Source organism: Scyliorhinus torazame, chromosome 2, assembly GCF_047496885.1.
Source record: "Scyliorhinus torazame isolate Kashiwa2021f chromosome 2, sScyTor2.1, whole genome shotgun sequence".
In the NCBI taxonomy this organism is placed as follows: Eukaryota; Metazoa; Chordata; class Chondrichthyes; order Carcharhiniformes; family Scyliorhinidae; genus Scyliorhinus; species Scyliorhinus torazame.
In genome coordinates this window covers 74953103-74968137 of record NC_092708.1, presented here as the reverse complement: position 1 = coordinate 74968137, position 15035 = coordinate 74953103, and positions in this window count along the sequence as shown.

Below are 15035 nucleotides of genomic sequence, written 5' to 3'. Positions count from 1 at the left end.
CTCTGCTCCCCACTCCCTGTCCCCCAGACGCAGTGGTCCTGCGGCAAGAGCCACCAATGTAGACTACCCCGTGCAGCTGGTGGATATGAGCGCGTTGTCAGTAGAAAGACAGCAGTCAGACTTTCGCATAGACTAAACAGCACCAGAACTTATCTCACAGCGAGTTATCATCTCTCTCCTGCCTTGTATACTGACCCGCTGACAAAGGCCCATAACCCTGGAGTGATTTGACACAGATCCTTGGAGGGTAGAACAGGGTAGTCATACGGAGGGTGTGTGATGGAGGGCCAGGGAATGGGAGTGGGTCTGGTCAATAGGGGAAAGGGGTGACTGGGGGAAGTTGGGAGGATGGAGGGGAATGGGGATGGGGTGCTGAATGGGTGGAGGGGTGACTGGGGGGAGTTTCAGGGTGGGGTAAGGGGTTGAGCTGATGGCCAAAGCCTTGTCCTGTGAGAAGCAGGAGAGGATGAGGGCCTTCCTGACCACCCAGGAATGCCAGACCCTCGCCGCCGCCAGTTCTCCTTCCTCAAGCTACTCCTGCAGGTACTCCATGGTCTTGTCCTGCGTCCCCCTCCTGGTCCGTTCCGCATCCTCCTCAGTCAAGGCTGCATGTCCCTCCTCCTCCAGCACGTTTCCCCACTCCTATGCCGGGTTGTGGAGGGCACAGCAGACCTCCACAAAGCAGCATCGTAACCACATTTTTAGTAGTCAGATGCACTGCTCAATGACAGCATGGGTGGCAACATGGACCTCGTTATATCGGGTCTCCGCATTGCTCACTGTCTCCCCACTGACGTCATCAGCCAGGACCTCAGTGGGTACCCCTATCCTCGAAGACGCCGGGAATGTAGCTGTTATGCACGTTCCCTGGGAATGATCCAAAGGTAGTAGTTGCACATGAGTTAAACATTCAAGGAGTGGAACCCCTTCCTGTTAGTGAAGGGCTTTCCTGATGCCCCGGTGTATGCAGGATGACATGCGTGCCATCTTTGGCCTGGGGCACTCCAGCGATGCCGGAGAATTCGGCTGCCCGGGCATCTTGATGAGGTTGGTCCAGCTCAAATTTAATATAGTCAGCTGCCCAGGCAAATAGGGCATCTGTGACCTCATGGATGCACTTGTGGGCAGTAGCTTGGGGCATGCTACACAAGTCCACGCTCAAGCCCTGGAATGAACCTGTTGCATACAGGTTCAGGGCTATGGTGACCTGTACAGCCACCAGGAGTGGGTATCCTCCTCCATCAGGAGGTGCCAAGCCCTCAATGACATGTCACAGTGTCACATTGTCCCTTGTTGAAATGGAGTCTCCTGCGTCACATGCTGTCCGTCATTTCCTCGAATGACCAACGACATTTGTGCACCTTGGGTCATCACCAAAGTCCCCCCTCTGGGTTCCTCCTCGGCCTGATGGGCAGCCGGGTCTGCAGGGTGTGCAGCGGCCCACTGCATGCGGGGTACCACCTCGTGCCTGCCTTGGCCCTACTGCCTTCTCTGGCGTCTGTCCGCCTAGCTGCCACCAGTACCATGAGGGCTGCCGCTGCGGGCTCAATAATACCATCCATCGCGCTTTCTGTAAGGAATTGGTGACGGAGAGAGACTAACAATCAGTTGGGCTTCCATCTAGCTAATGGGTTGGAAATTGCACTTAATTGGTCTCAATTAGCGTCTCGCCATGTCTGGGAAGGGTCTGGAACCTGCCAACGGGGGCGGGCAAGTTAGAATGCAAACCGATTTGTGCCCAGCGCGGATCCCAATTTTGGAATCTCCCGCGATTTAACCCGTATGCCCGGATCAGCACCAGGCGCAAGATGACCGTCAAAGCACGCCTATAATCTCCCCTGCCCTCTAACCTATCCTTAATCTTCCCTTCAGCTCCGCCTGACCATTTTTCAACAGCATCAAACCGATCACATCGCTATCTCTCTTCAGTTGTGGAAAAACGTAATTTATACTCGAAGCGTTAACTTTACTTCTTTCTGCACAGACACTGCCTGGTTTGCAGAGTTTTTTCAGTACTTTCTGTTTTTATTTAATCTCTCCAGCATTCCCAGTGTTTGTTTTTTGTTGTTATTGTGGCTTCATGTGCCTATCAGCTCATGGTGGGGCTTGCCTCCTGGAAATCATGATAAGTTTGTGTAATACCGCTGGAGCTGGAAGCAGTAGTGTGCAAATGAATTTCTCCCCCATTATAGTGCCATTTTGATGGATTTTATTGTGATGAACACTTTTCTCAGAACACTAGCTATGCAATCTCAGCAGAAATCAAAATATCAATAAAATGGAACCTGCAGTTTTGATTCCAGGTAATTTTAACAGTATGACTTTATTGTAATTTCCCAGTTTCAACTCCGACATTTCAATGGTACAGATCGTTATAGAACAAATATGGTTAAAATTCAACAATGTTGTACTTATGATTATTATCAATAATGTATAACCTTTTTTTTTCTTTTTAGAATTTGAATTATGTGTATAGGAGATGAAAGAATGTATCCACGTCCAAAAATCTACCAGTCAGCATGAGATTCTGCCTATACAGCCTGAAGGTATTTACAACAGCTCACAGAAATGATGAAGATCTTCATTTTCATCTGAAGTCACAGAAAAAGGGATTAAACCAGGAACATCCCAAGAGTAAGGTGGGCTCTTTCCACAATTTCCTGCATCCAGCAACTGTCCTGAAGATGCATACTACAAAATGTGTGTTACTTTTTTATTCTTTCATGGGATGTGCTGTGTTGGAACAACATTTATTGCCCATCCCTAATTGCCCCTCAGTGGCTGGGTCATTTCAGAGCGTATTTAAGTGTCAACCACATTGCTGTGGATCTTGAGTCACATGTAGGCCAGACTGGGTAAAGACGGCAGGTTTCCTTCCCTAGAGGGCATTTGCGAACCAGAAGAGTTTTTACGACAATCGACAATGGCTTCATGGTCATCACTAGATTTTTTATTTGCAGATTTTTAAAAAATGAATTCAAATTTCACCATGGTGGGATTCAAACCTGAATCCCCAGAGCTTTACCCTAGGTGTCTGGATTACGAGTCCAGTGACAATACCACTATACCACTGCCTCCTCCCTGCTGCTGCCCTTGCAAAGCATTCGAATGACCATACATTTTACTGTATGAGGTCATACTGTGGCATGGCAGGGTCTTGTGTTAAAATGCTGGCATGCCCACATGTCTGTCCTTGGCCTGCTGCCATGTTCCAGTGAAGCTCATCCAAACTGAAGGAACAACATCCCATCTTCCGGTTAGGAACGCTACAGCCTTCCAGTCTCAACATCGATTCAACAACTTCAGATGATTAGCTCTACCCCACCTCGACCCATTTGTTTTCATCCCATTTCATTTTAACTGTCTTTTACCATTTCCTTCTTTCTTGTCTTTCTTTATATATATTTACCCCCCCCACTCTTATTCACCTTTCCTTGCCCTTTCCCCACTTTGCTTCCCCCTTCTCCTCCCCCCTCCCCTCTACATCTGTCACAGGTTACCCTCTGATGTTAGTTTCTCTGCTGTTTGGCCTTTCACACCTTTTGTTTTCTCTGGGGACTGCCATTAGCGCTCTTTCCCTTTGGTTTCTGTGGCTATTAGCACCCCATTTCCCTGGGTTTCTGTGGCTATGACTCATCTTTCATTCTCACTCCACAGTATAAATATCTCCCACTTTCTCTGTCTTTTAGCTTTGACAAAGGGTCACCTGGACTCGAAACATTAGCTATTTTTTCTCCCGTTAGATGCTGCCAGACCTGCTGAGATTTTCCAGCATTTTCTCTTTGGTTTCAGATTCCAGCATCCACAGTAATTTGCTTTAATTCATCAGGTAATGTGATTCTTCCCAAATTCCTTCTTCTTTGTGATCCTCTGAAGGTAAAACGGGATCTATACGTACAAAACTAACGTTTCCACCACCAAACATTTTGATCAAATATATGCAAGGACCACATTTTCACAGCTCTTCCTGGTGGCCACTTCAACCACATTTGATGATGATCTTTCACTTTAACCTTCTGGTTCAACTTTAGACTTCTTTCTCTATCTCTATCCTTGCTGTGACTCTCTTTCTGCCTGAATTTCTGCTCTTTTACTAAATGTGGTTTCAACTATGAAAATCTCATTCTAGACTGTCTCTTGTGAAACAATTGAACTGGCATTATGCCAGTAAGCGTTTGAGGTGCATTGTGATGAATAAACCTAAAACAAAATCACCATTTTGTGATTTAATGACAACTGACATTTCTTCTACTTTGTAACTAGCATTTCTAAAAAGAGCATGCTTAACAATGTGTACTGTGCACTCTGCTGCTCCATTTGAAACGCACATAAAAATAAGTCTGATTTTTAAATCCAGTATCTGTGTTGTCCACCCATTTGCAAATAGGCATACATTCTAACCAATGCAGGGTCCTCGTGAGTTGCTCTACCAATGTCGTCTGCGGTGACTGGCAACTCATCTACATGTGAAAAGAAAAATGCAACTGGTTGTGGCTTTATCTCTGATGGGGATGGTAATCCAGGCATTACATTGACATTACAGTGATCTTCCGATCATCTGTATTTAGCGCCGTACGAATAAGCAGACAGAATAAAAGCCCATCTAGACATTCAAGTTGCAGCTTAAGTGGGTGCTGGAGATTTTGGATGCAAAACAGTTGTCAATCTATGAACCCGACTGACAATCTCAAATTTATAAATTGTCAGCAGAAATATTAGATCTGAAAAGTGCCCAATCTACCTCAGATTACCCCGGAAGGGAAAGGTATCTCAAAAGTGTTCACCACTAACAGGATGTTACCGTTAAGCTAAAAGAATGTTTTGCCTGTCACACAAATGAGTAATGTGGTATATTAATTTCAGTCCCAGTGCAATGCTAGGTATGTAAGCGGTGTATATCTTAGGTTGGCGGATCATGTCCTGTTCACAACAGGCTAGGTACAGACTGTACCCAATCCAACGTGGTTGTAAAGTTCAAAACACAGTGTCTAATATTAGATTTGATCCTGCGATTGGATTACATTTGCTGAATAATCCTCAGAGTGCTAAAAATTATGGGAATTCCCAACACCCTGAATAACACCAACAGGACTCCCACCGCCCAGAAAGGAAATCATGCCCCCCCATTCACGCCCCACTCCAAATCTCACTCACATCCTCATCCCTCCCTAGTACTCAACTGACCCGATACCCTCAAGTCCCCATCTCACATGATCCAAAAGCCATTTGGCCCAACCCTCCTGATGCCCCCCCCCCATTCCTATGGACAAACCTTGACCGATCCCATAGCCCTTAACCCCCCCAAGCTCAACGCCACCCAAGGCTTGCCCCCCAACCCTCCAAACCCAATGCCTAGCCAAGGCTTGACGCCCACTCACCCAAGACCCCACCACACTCTAAAGCCCGAACCCTAACCGCTGAGACCCAACACTGGCCTGTTGCCAGACCTCCAACCCCCAAGGCTGGACAATCTCACAGAGGCCCGGCTGCCCCAGAGACATAACACCACCTGCCCCACTGTGGAGGCATGATATCCCCACTCCCTACCGAGCTCCAGCCCTTCCTAGCCCCCCCTAAGGCCTGGCAGTCCCATAGAGACCTAACCCATCCCCCAGTCACCCAAGCCACAACTCCCACACCCTCCAGAGGCTGAACACATCCTGCTCCTGAGGCCCAATCTCCTCCAAGACCTCCAGAGGCCTCCAAGGCCAGACTCCTCCACTTCCACTGAGGGGTGACAACCATCTGAGGCCTAACCCTTCTGAGACCCAACAGCCACGCAATGTCTGACTGCCCCACCCCATGAGGTCCCAGGATGGCTGCTGCAGGGGAGGGAATTTGGCAGCAAGGGTGGCTCTCAGCAGTCCCCTCCACCCCCGCTGCACTTCCCGATGCCATGTTCTTTGATCAGGCATCGAGTGCCTTTGAGTGAGGGACCTCTTCAGGATCCTGTAAATAACCAGCATGGGTTTGCTTGTTGGGAAGCCCAGGCTAGAACTGGACTAGCCATATTAATACTGTGGCTACCAGGGCAGGTCAATGGCTCGGAACCTTACAGTGAGTAACTCACCTTCTGACTCCCAAAGCCTGTCCACCATCTACAAGGCACAAGTCAGGAGTATAGTGGAAAACTCTGCACTTGCCTGGATGAGTGCAGCTCCAACAACACTCAAGAAGCTCGACACCATCCAGGACAAAGCAGCCCATTTCATTACTACCCCTTCCACAAACATTCAAACCCTCCACCACCGACGAACAGTGGCAGCCGTGTGTACCAATCCACAAAATGCACTGCAGTAACTCGCCAAGGTTCCTGAGACAGCACCTTCCAATCCCACGCCCACTACCATGTAGAAGGACAAGAGCAGCAGAAAGCTGGGAGCCCCACCACCTGGAGGTTTCCCTGCAAGTCACTCGCCACCCTGACTTGCAAATATATCGCCGTTCCTTCACTGTCGCTGGGGCAACATCCTGGAATTCCCTCCCTGACAGCATTGTGGGTATACCTACACCTCAAGGACTGCAGTGGTTCAAGAAGGCAGCTCACCACCACCTTCTGAAGGGCAACTAGGGATGGACAATAAATGCTGGCCTAACCAGCGATGCCCGCATCCCATAAATGAATTTTAAAAAAGATGGTGAGCTTCCCACTCACCCTGGGTCAATACTATCAGCAATGTGATGAGACCCCTATGTGGACCTTAATTCATACTTTAGACTTGATCGGATGGAACCAGGAAGGTTCCCAACCATCCCCCTCCCACCTGATTAAATATTCCCCACCACCAAATTTGCCACAAAGGAGGACACGAGATTCTGCCCATGCATTCTAAAACTAGGTTGTAAAGTCTTGCATCTGTCACCTTTCGATCCCTCCAGTTTCTGAACTATTCTTTACTTTAGTGCTATGGACATCCTTCTACTCCTTGCTAAAATTTCACCCTAATGCCCATCCTCTGCCAAATGTTTGATTTATGATGTTCGGCATTTACAAATTGACACCCTGGGAGAAATTCTCCCCCAACGGCGCGATGTCCGCCGACTGGCGCCAAAAACGGCGCCAATCAGACGGGCATCGCGCCGGCCCAAAGGTGCGGAATGCTCAGCATCTTTGGGGGCCGAGCCCCAACATTGAGGGTCTAAGCCGGCGCCGGAGGGATTTCCGCCCCGCCAGCTGGCGGAAATAGCGTTTGTTGCCCCGCCAGCTGGCGGAAATGGCGTTTGTTGCCCCGGCAGCTGGCGCGGAAATGCGGCGCATGCGCGGGAGTGTCAGCGGCCGCCGACAGTTTCCCGCGCATGCGCAGTGGGGAGAGTCTCTTCCGCCTCCGCCATGGTGGAGGCCGTGGCGGAGGCGGAAGGGAAAGAGTGCCCCCACGGCACAGGCCCGCCCGCGGATCGGTGGACCCTGATCGCGGGCCAGGCCACCGTGCGGGCATCCCCCGGGGTCAGATCGCCCCGCGCCCCCCCCCAGGACCCCGGAGTCCACCCACACCGCCTGGTCCGTCGGTAAATACCAGCTTTGATTTACGCCGGCGGGACAGGCAATTTCTGGGCGGGACTTCGGCCCGTCCGGGCCGGAGAATTGAGCGGGGGGGCCCGCCAACCGGCGCGGCCCGATTCCCGCCCCCGCCTAATCTCCGGTACCGGAGACTTCGGCGGGGGCGGGGGCGGGATTCACGGCGGCCAACGGCCATTCTCCGACCCGGCGGGAGGTCGGAGAATGACGCCCCCTGTTTCGAATTTATGATGAAGTTCCTACTTTCCGGTCAATGTCAGCCTATCTTTTATGTCTTATGTATATACGCTACTGATTATACTCTTAAATGCATCCTTGTCTGAAACAGAGTCAAATAATCCAACATCTGGTATTGGTTCGATGATCCCGAAAGAGCTAGAAAGTTTGTGAAACTTCCCGCCGAAACACACACCCTGGAAAGTTTACGCATTAGGGTGTAACTCCAGGCTGGAAGGTCAGATCACCGTGTGGTTAGCACCTGGTTACGGGCTTGGCCGGCTATGGAGAATGGTCGCTTTGACCCAACAGGCGAGTTACAGCCCAGAAATTGGAGAATGGTTTTCCGTGAATAACCCAACAGGCGGGTTACAGCCCAGAAACTGGAGAATGGTTTTCCGTGAATAATTTTGGCGCGCCATGTTTGGGGGCTTCACTGCACTCGATGGTACTGTCATGATATTCAGATAAACATCATGGTGCAAACACACATACACACTGATGGACAGATCAACGGACCAATCAATACACATGCAACATCACAGCCAATCACAAGCAAGAGCAGACACACTATAAAACGGTGAACACGACACTTCCGATTCATTCCAGCAGGAGACAGCTCAGGGCACAGAGTTCACAGCAAGCCACTCAGACATTCACCATGTGCTGAGTGCCTCTCCAAGATAGTGTTAGGGCTGGGTCCACAGGTTAGAGGGTAATGAACGAACCACAGTAACCAGTTTGCAAATGTTAATATTAATAGAAATAAAACTGAGTTGTACCTTCCGCAACCGTGTTGGTTCGTCTGTGTAGCAGAGCACCCAAGACGACAGGTACTAGTTGGTCTTGAATGAAAACCAAGTTGGCCACACCTCGGGGAGGCACCCAGCTGAGGTCTGAATACATCAGGGCAAACATCTAAAACCCATGGGAAATGAGGTCGCAATTTGTAGGTAAAAATGATATGATGCCCTGCGGACAAAACCAACCCCCTATTTTTAACATTGTTCCTAAAGAGAATTTTGTTTCGACGATGCAGTTTACAGGAAGCAATTGTGTCATAAGTCCAAGGACTACCTGTAGTTTAAACCTTTCCGGAGTTAACCTTCTCTCAAAACCATTGGGTCCAGGATTATTTAAGTGCAACCTCCCTGCGTTGAACAAATGTTAGAAATGCTTTCTTCCCTCGGGAGCTAAACCCATCCAGCACCTATTCAAGTTTTAAGGCTATTACTGCAGTAAACAAACTAAAAGCAACCTTTTCTATTATAATAGCTCATTGTCACAAGTAGGCTTCAATGAAGTTACTGTGAAAAGCCCCACGTCGTCACATTCTGACGCCTGTTCAGGTAGGCTGGTACGGGAATTGAACCCGCGCTGCTGGCATTGTTCTGCAGTACAAGCCAGCTGTTTAGTCCACTGTGCTAAACCAGCCGCTTTTCTAAACATTCTTAAGTAGGCAACTTATGAAGTAACTAGACTATGAAACTAGATAGTTTTTTGAAGAATAAAGGGATTAAGGGTTATGGTGTTTGTGCCGGATAGTGGAGCTGAGTCCACAAAAGATCAGCCATGATCTCATTGAATGGTGGAGCAGGCTCGAGGGGCCAGATGGCCTACTACTGCTCCTAGTTCTTATGTTCTTGTGTAAACAACAAGAACATCCCCCATTTAACTTCTAAAGCATTTGAAAATTCTCAGCTATGGTTTTACATCACTCAGTCCCATAAGTGGACAAGTCATTCTGCAGGAACCAGTCTGAAGCTATTCTCGACTCTCAATGGCTAGCTTCCTTTTTCAGCCAGATAATTTCCAATCACTCAATTTACTTTCAGGTGAGGGATAAATCGGAGATTCTTCTCTCCAGCCAAACTAGCTGAATATTCCACTTTTGTTTAAATCCACACAAACTTGGTCTCTTAAATCTGAGCATGAGCTCAGATTTTGTGTGGTAGCCAATAAGGTCACAATTTTCTCTGTGTAAGGTCCAGGACTAACTGTCTCTATTTTTTTGTATCCGCTGTCTCTCCTAGGTTATTGCAGAGTGACATATCTTTGTGGTTCAAGGAATCCTTGACCACCATAATGCTGGCAATAGATTAGGAGCGGGATTCTCTGAGCCTGAGGCTAAGTGTTGACGCCGTTGTAAACGCCGTCGCGTTTCACGACGGCGTCAACTTGGCCCCAGGAGTAGCGATTCCGACCCTTACCCAGCACGGCACTGGAGCGACCCATGGCGCTCCAGCTGCCGATACCGGCGTCAGATGGGCGCCGCGGGTCTGTGCATCGCAGTGCGACCGGCATCATTATGCGCATGCGTGGTGGCTCCCTTCTCTGCGCCTGGTCCCGACGCAACATGGCATAGAGCTACAGGGGCCGGCACGGAGCAAAAGAGACCCCCAGCCCGAGAGGCCGGCCCGATGATTGGTAGGCCCCGATCGCGGGCCAGGCCACAGCGGAGGCCCACCCGGGGTCAGTCCCCCCCTCCCCTGCCCCCCCCCCCCCCAACAGGCCGCCCCCGGATGGATGCACACCTAGTCCCACCGGGTGAGACCACATGTGGACGGCGCCGGTGGGACTTCGATTTTTTATGCGGCCACTCGGCCCATCCTGGGCAGAGAATCGCTCCCGTAGAGCAGTGCCGCGCCAACTGCGCCTGCGCCAATAGCACCGATTCTCCGCTCTCTGGAGAATCGGCAGACCAGCATCGGGGCGTCGTCGAGCGATTCGCGCCCGGCCCAGCGATTCTCCGGTCCAGCCTGGGCTGAGAGAATCCTGCCCGAGTTTCCTCTCAAAATCGATCTCCTCGGCAATATGAAGCACATGGGCCTTTATCCATGTAGAAATGTTAATTATATATCCTTTAAATCTCCAATTTCATTCTACCTAGGAACTAAATAGACAGTTTACAGTAGAATCATTCTCAAAACCTGACATTCCTCACACTTCCCTGTGACTTGGCGAATAACAGTCCAGCCACGATCAGCATAGCTGCCCTGGTCATTGTTTACAAATGGGAATATTTTGCACCATCTTCCCAATAATGCAGCTTGACCACTTCTTTGACCTGGAACAAACAAGCCACCCAAGCTTTTGGTGGGGCAGAATTTAGAACAGGGCACATGACCCTTTTATTCCTCCATTTTATCCTAAATTGACGAGACAGTCCCAAAATATAACAAACTTACAAACTTCAAATTTGTAACATTGTATAGCTTCCAGAATTAAATGTTGTGACTTATGAATTGATTCAGAATCGCAAGAATCAGGCTGCATGAACTCACCAAGGTTTTTGCATTCTGGCTTCAGAACACCTTTTCACTTGAGCTAAAAACACCAAGACAGCAGATGGATAAGTACCAAAAATATTTATAAAGCACCTTTAGCTTAAGAAAATGTCTCAAGGCCTTTTTATTGGAGCATTTTAATGCAACAATTGGCGTAAGTCACAGAAGGAAATGGTCAGTCAGATGGCCAAATGCTAGGTCAAAGCGATAGATTTCAGGATAATCCTAAAGGGGTGGAGAGGTAGAAAGGTTTAAGGAGAGATTTCCAGAGACTAGGGTCTTTTGCATCAATGGAGGGATTTTTTAATGTGCGAATTTTTAAATCAAGGCATTACATAACTGGAAGCTGGTGTGGCTCAGTGAGCACAGGGCTGACGGGTGAATGGGACTTAGCATAAGTAAGGACATGGGTGGCAGATGTTTAAATGGCCTCAAGTTTACAGGAGTAGAATGTGAGAGTGCATTGAAATGCATATGAATGCTGTGAATTTTCTTGTTTTGCTACAATGCTTTTTCATCCACCATACAACACTTTAGTCTATTTCATGCGGAAAATAGAAATTCCAGATAATAATGGTCCTTGAAGTATTGATCTGGGCTCTGCTCAGAAGCATTTTGCTCAATACACTCACTCTATTGCCAAGGATTACACAGATTTCATTTTCAGTGGTTGGATGTCAGACTTATTATCCAAGCTATTTCAGAATCACACAGTGGTGTCACAAGATGCTCCCCAAATTGTGCAGTACTTTCAGTTACTTTCAAGGTTCTTGCGCCTCGGAATGGCAATCAATATTTTGAGCAAGGCAATGGCTTGAATCATCTCAAAATTGGCATTTTTCAGCAATTCAATACTATTAACAGAAAAAGCAAAAGCTTAGCTGCTAACAATGCACGTTTAATAATGATCCTCAAACATCCAATGGGATAAGGTCCAGCTATGGAACATGTGATACACTTTTAAAATGAACTACTGGCCAATTTGTAAAGCCCATTTTTCTGCCAGGGTCCTAACTGACTGCTCCCAGCACTTCGAAATCATCACAGTTTTGGACACTTTCGTCGTGTGTATTTCACAGATTTCACCATGCATTAAGAACATAAGAACTAGGAGCAGGAGTAGGCCATCTGGCCCCTCGAGCCTGCTCCGCCATTCAATGAGATCATGGCTGATCTTTTGCGGACTCAGCTCCATCTATCTTTATCTTAAAAACATTTAATGAAGGGGACTCTACTGCTTCACTGGGCAAGGAATTCCATAGACTCACAACCCTTTGGGTGAAGAAGTTCCTCCTAAACCCAGTCCTAAATCTACTTCCCCTTATTTTGAGGCCATGCCCCCGAGTTCTGCTTTCACCTGTCAGTGGAAACAATCTGCCCGCATCTATCCTATATATTCCCTTCATAATTTTATATGTTTCTATAAGATCCCCCCTCATCCTTCTAAATTCCAACGAGTACAGTCCCAGTCTACTCAACCTCTCCTCGTAATCCAACCCCTTCAGCACTGGGATTAACCTCGTGAATCTCCTCTGCACACCCTCCAGTGCCAGTACGTCCTTTCTCAAGTAAGGAGACCAAAACTGAACACAATACTCCAGATGTGGCCTCACTAACACCTTATACAATTGCAGCATAACCTCCCTCGTCTTAAACTCCATCCCTCTAGCAATGAAGGACAAAATTCCATTTGCCTTCTTAATCACCTGTTGCACCTATAAACCAACTTTTTGCGACTCATGCACCAGCACACCCAGGTCTCTCTGCACAGCAGCATGTTTTAATCATAATTTTATCATATAAATAATAATCCCTTTTGCTGTTATTCCGACCAAAATGGATAACCACAATAAACATTGTATTCCATCTGCCAGACCCTAGCCCATTCACTTAACCTATCCAATGCAGTCTTCCAGTATCCTCTGCACTTTTTGCTTTACCACTCATCTTAGTGTCGTCTGCAAACTTGGACACATTGCCCTTGGTCCCCAACTTCAAACCATCAGCAGGGCAGCACGGTAGCATTGTGGATAGCACAATTTCTTCACAGCACCAGGGTCCCAGGTTCGATTCCTGCTTGGGGCACTGTCTGTGCGGAGTCTGCACGTTCTCCCCGTGTGTGCGTGGGTTTCCTCCGGGTGCTCTGGTTTCCTCCCACAGTCCAAAGATGTGCAGGTTAGGTGGATTGGCCATGATAAATTGCCCTTAGTGTCCAAAATTGCCCTTAGTGTTGGGTGGGGTTACTGGGTTATGGGGATAAGGTGGAGGTGTTGACCATGGGTAGGGTGCTCTTTCCAAGAGCCAGTTCAGACTCGATGGGCCGAATGGCCTCCTTCTGCACTGTAAATTCTATGATCTATGTAAATTGTGAACAATTGTGGGCCAACACTGATCCCTGAGGCACACCACTAGCTACTGATTGCCAACCAGAGAAACACCCATTAATCCCCACACTTTGCTTTCTATTAATTAACCGATCCTCTATCCATGCTACTACTTTACCCTTTATGCCATGCATCTTTATCTTATGCAGCAACCTTTTGTGTGGCACCTTGACAAAGGCTTTCTGGAAATCCAGATACACCACCTCCATTGGCTCCCCGTTATCTACCACACTGGTAATGTCCTCAGAAAATTCCACTAAATTAGTTAGGCACGACCTGCCCTTTATGAACCCATGCTACGTCTGCCCAATGGGACAATTTCCATCCAGATGCGTCGCTATTTTTTCCTTGATGATAGATTCCAGCATCTTCCCTACTACCGAAATTAAGCTCACTGGCCTATAATTAACCGTTTTCTTCCTACCTCCTTTTTTAAACAGTGGTGTCAAGTTTGCTAATTTCCAATCCGCTGGGGCCACCCCAGAGTCTAGTGAATTTTGGTAAATTATCGCTAATGCATTTGCAATTTCCCTAGCCATCTCTTTTAGCACTCTGGGATGCATTCCATCAGGGCCAGGAGACTTGTCTACCTTTAGCCCCATTAGCTTGCCCATCACTACCTCCTTAGTGATAACAATCCGCTCAAGATCCTCACCTGTCATAGCCTCATTTCTATCAACCACTGGCACGTTATTTGTGTCTTCCACTGTGAAGACCGACCCAAAAAACCTGTTCAGTTCCTCAACCATTTCCTCATCTCCCATTATTAAATCTCCCTTCTCATCCTCTAAAGGACCAATGTTTACCTTAGCCACTCTTTTTTGTTTCATATATTTGTAGAAACTTTTACTGTCTGTTTTTATATTCTGAGCCGGTTTACTCTCATTAATCTATCTTACTCTTCTTTATAGCTTTTTTAGTAGCTTTTTGTTGCCCCCTAACGATTTCCCAGTCCTCTAGTCTCCCACTAATCTTTGCCACAGTGTATGCTTTATCCTTCAATTTGATACTCTCCCTTATTTCCTTAGACATCCATGGTCGATTTTCCCTCTTTCTACCGTCCTTCCTTTTTGTTGGTATGAACCTTTGCTGAGCACTGTTAACAATCGCTTGGAAGGTTCTCCACTGTTCCTCAACTGTTTCATCATAAAGTCTTTGCTCCCAGTCTACCTTAGCTAGTTCTTCTTTCATCCCATTGTAATCTCCTTTGTTTAAGCACAAAACACTAGTGTTTGATTTTACCTTCTCACCCTCCATCTGTATTTTAAATTCCACCATATTGTGATCGCTCCTTCCGAGAGGATCCCTAACTATGAGATCATGAATCAATCCTGATCCGATGAGATCATGAACAATCAAGCTTGTTCCCTCGTAGGTTCCATTACATACTGTTCTAGGAAACTATCGCGGATATATTCTATAAACCCCTCCTCAAGGCTGCCTTGACCTACCTGGTTAAACCAATCGACATGTAGATTAAAATCCCCCATGATAACTGCTGTGCCATTTCGACATGGGGCTGGTTAGCACAGGGCTAAATCACTGGCTTTGAAAGCAGACCGAGGCAGGCCAGCAGGTTTGATTCCCGTAACAGCCTCCCCGAACAGGTGGCGGAATGTGGCGACTAGGGGC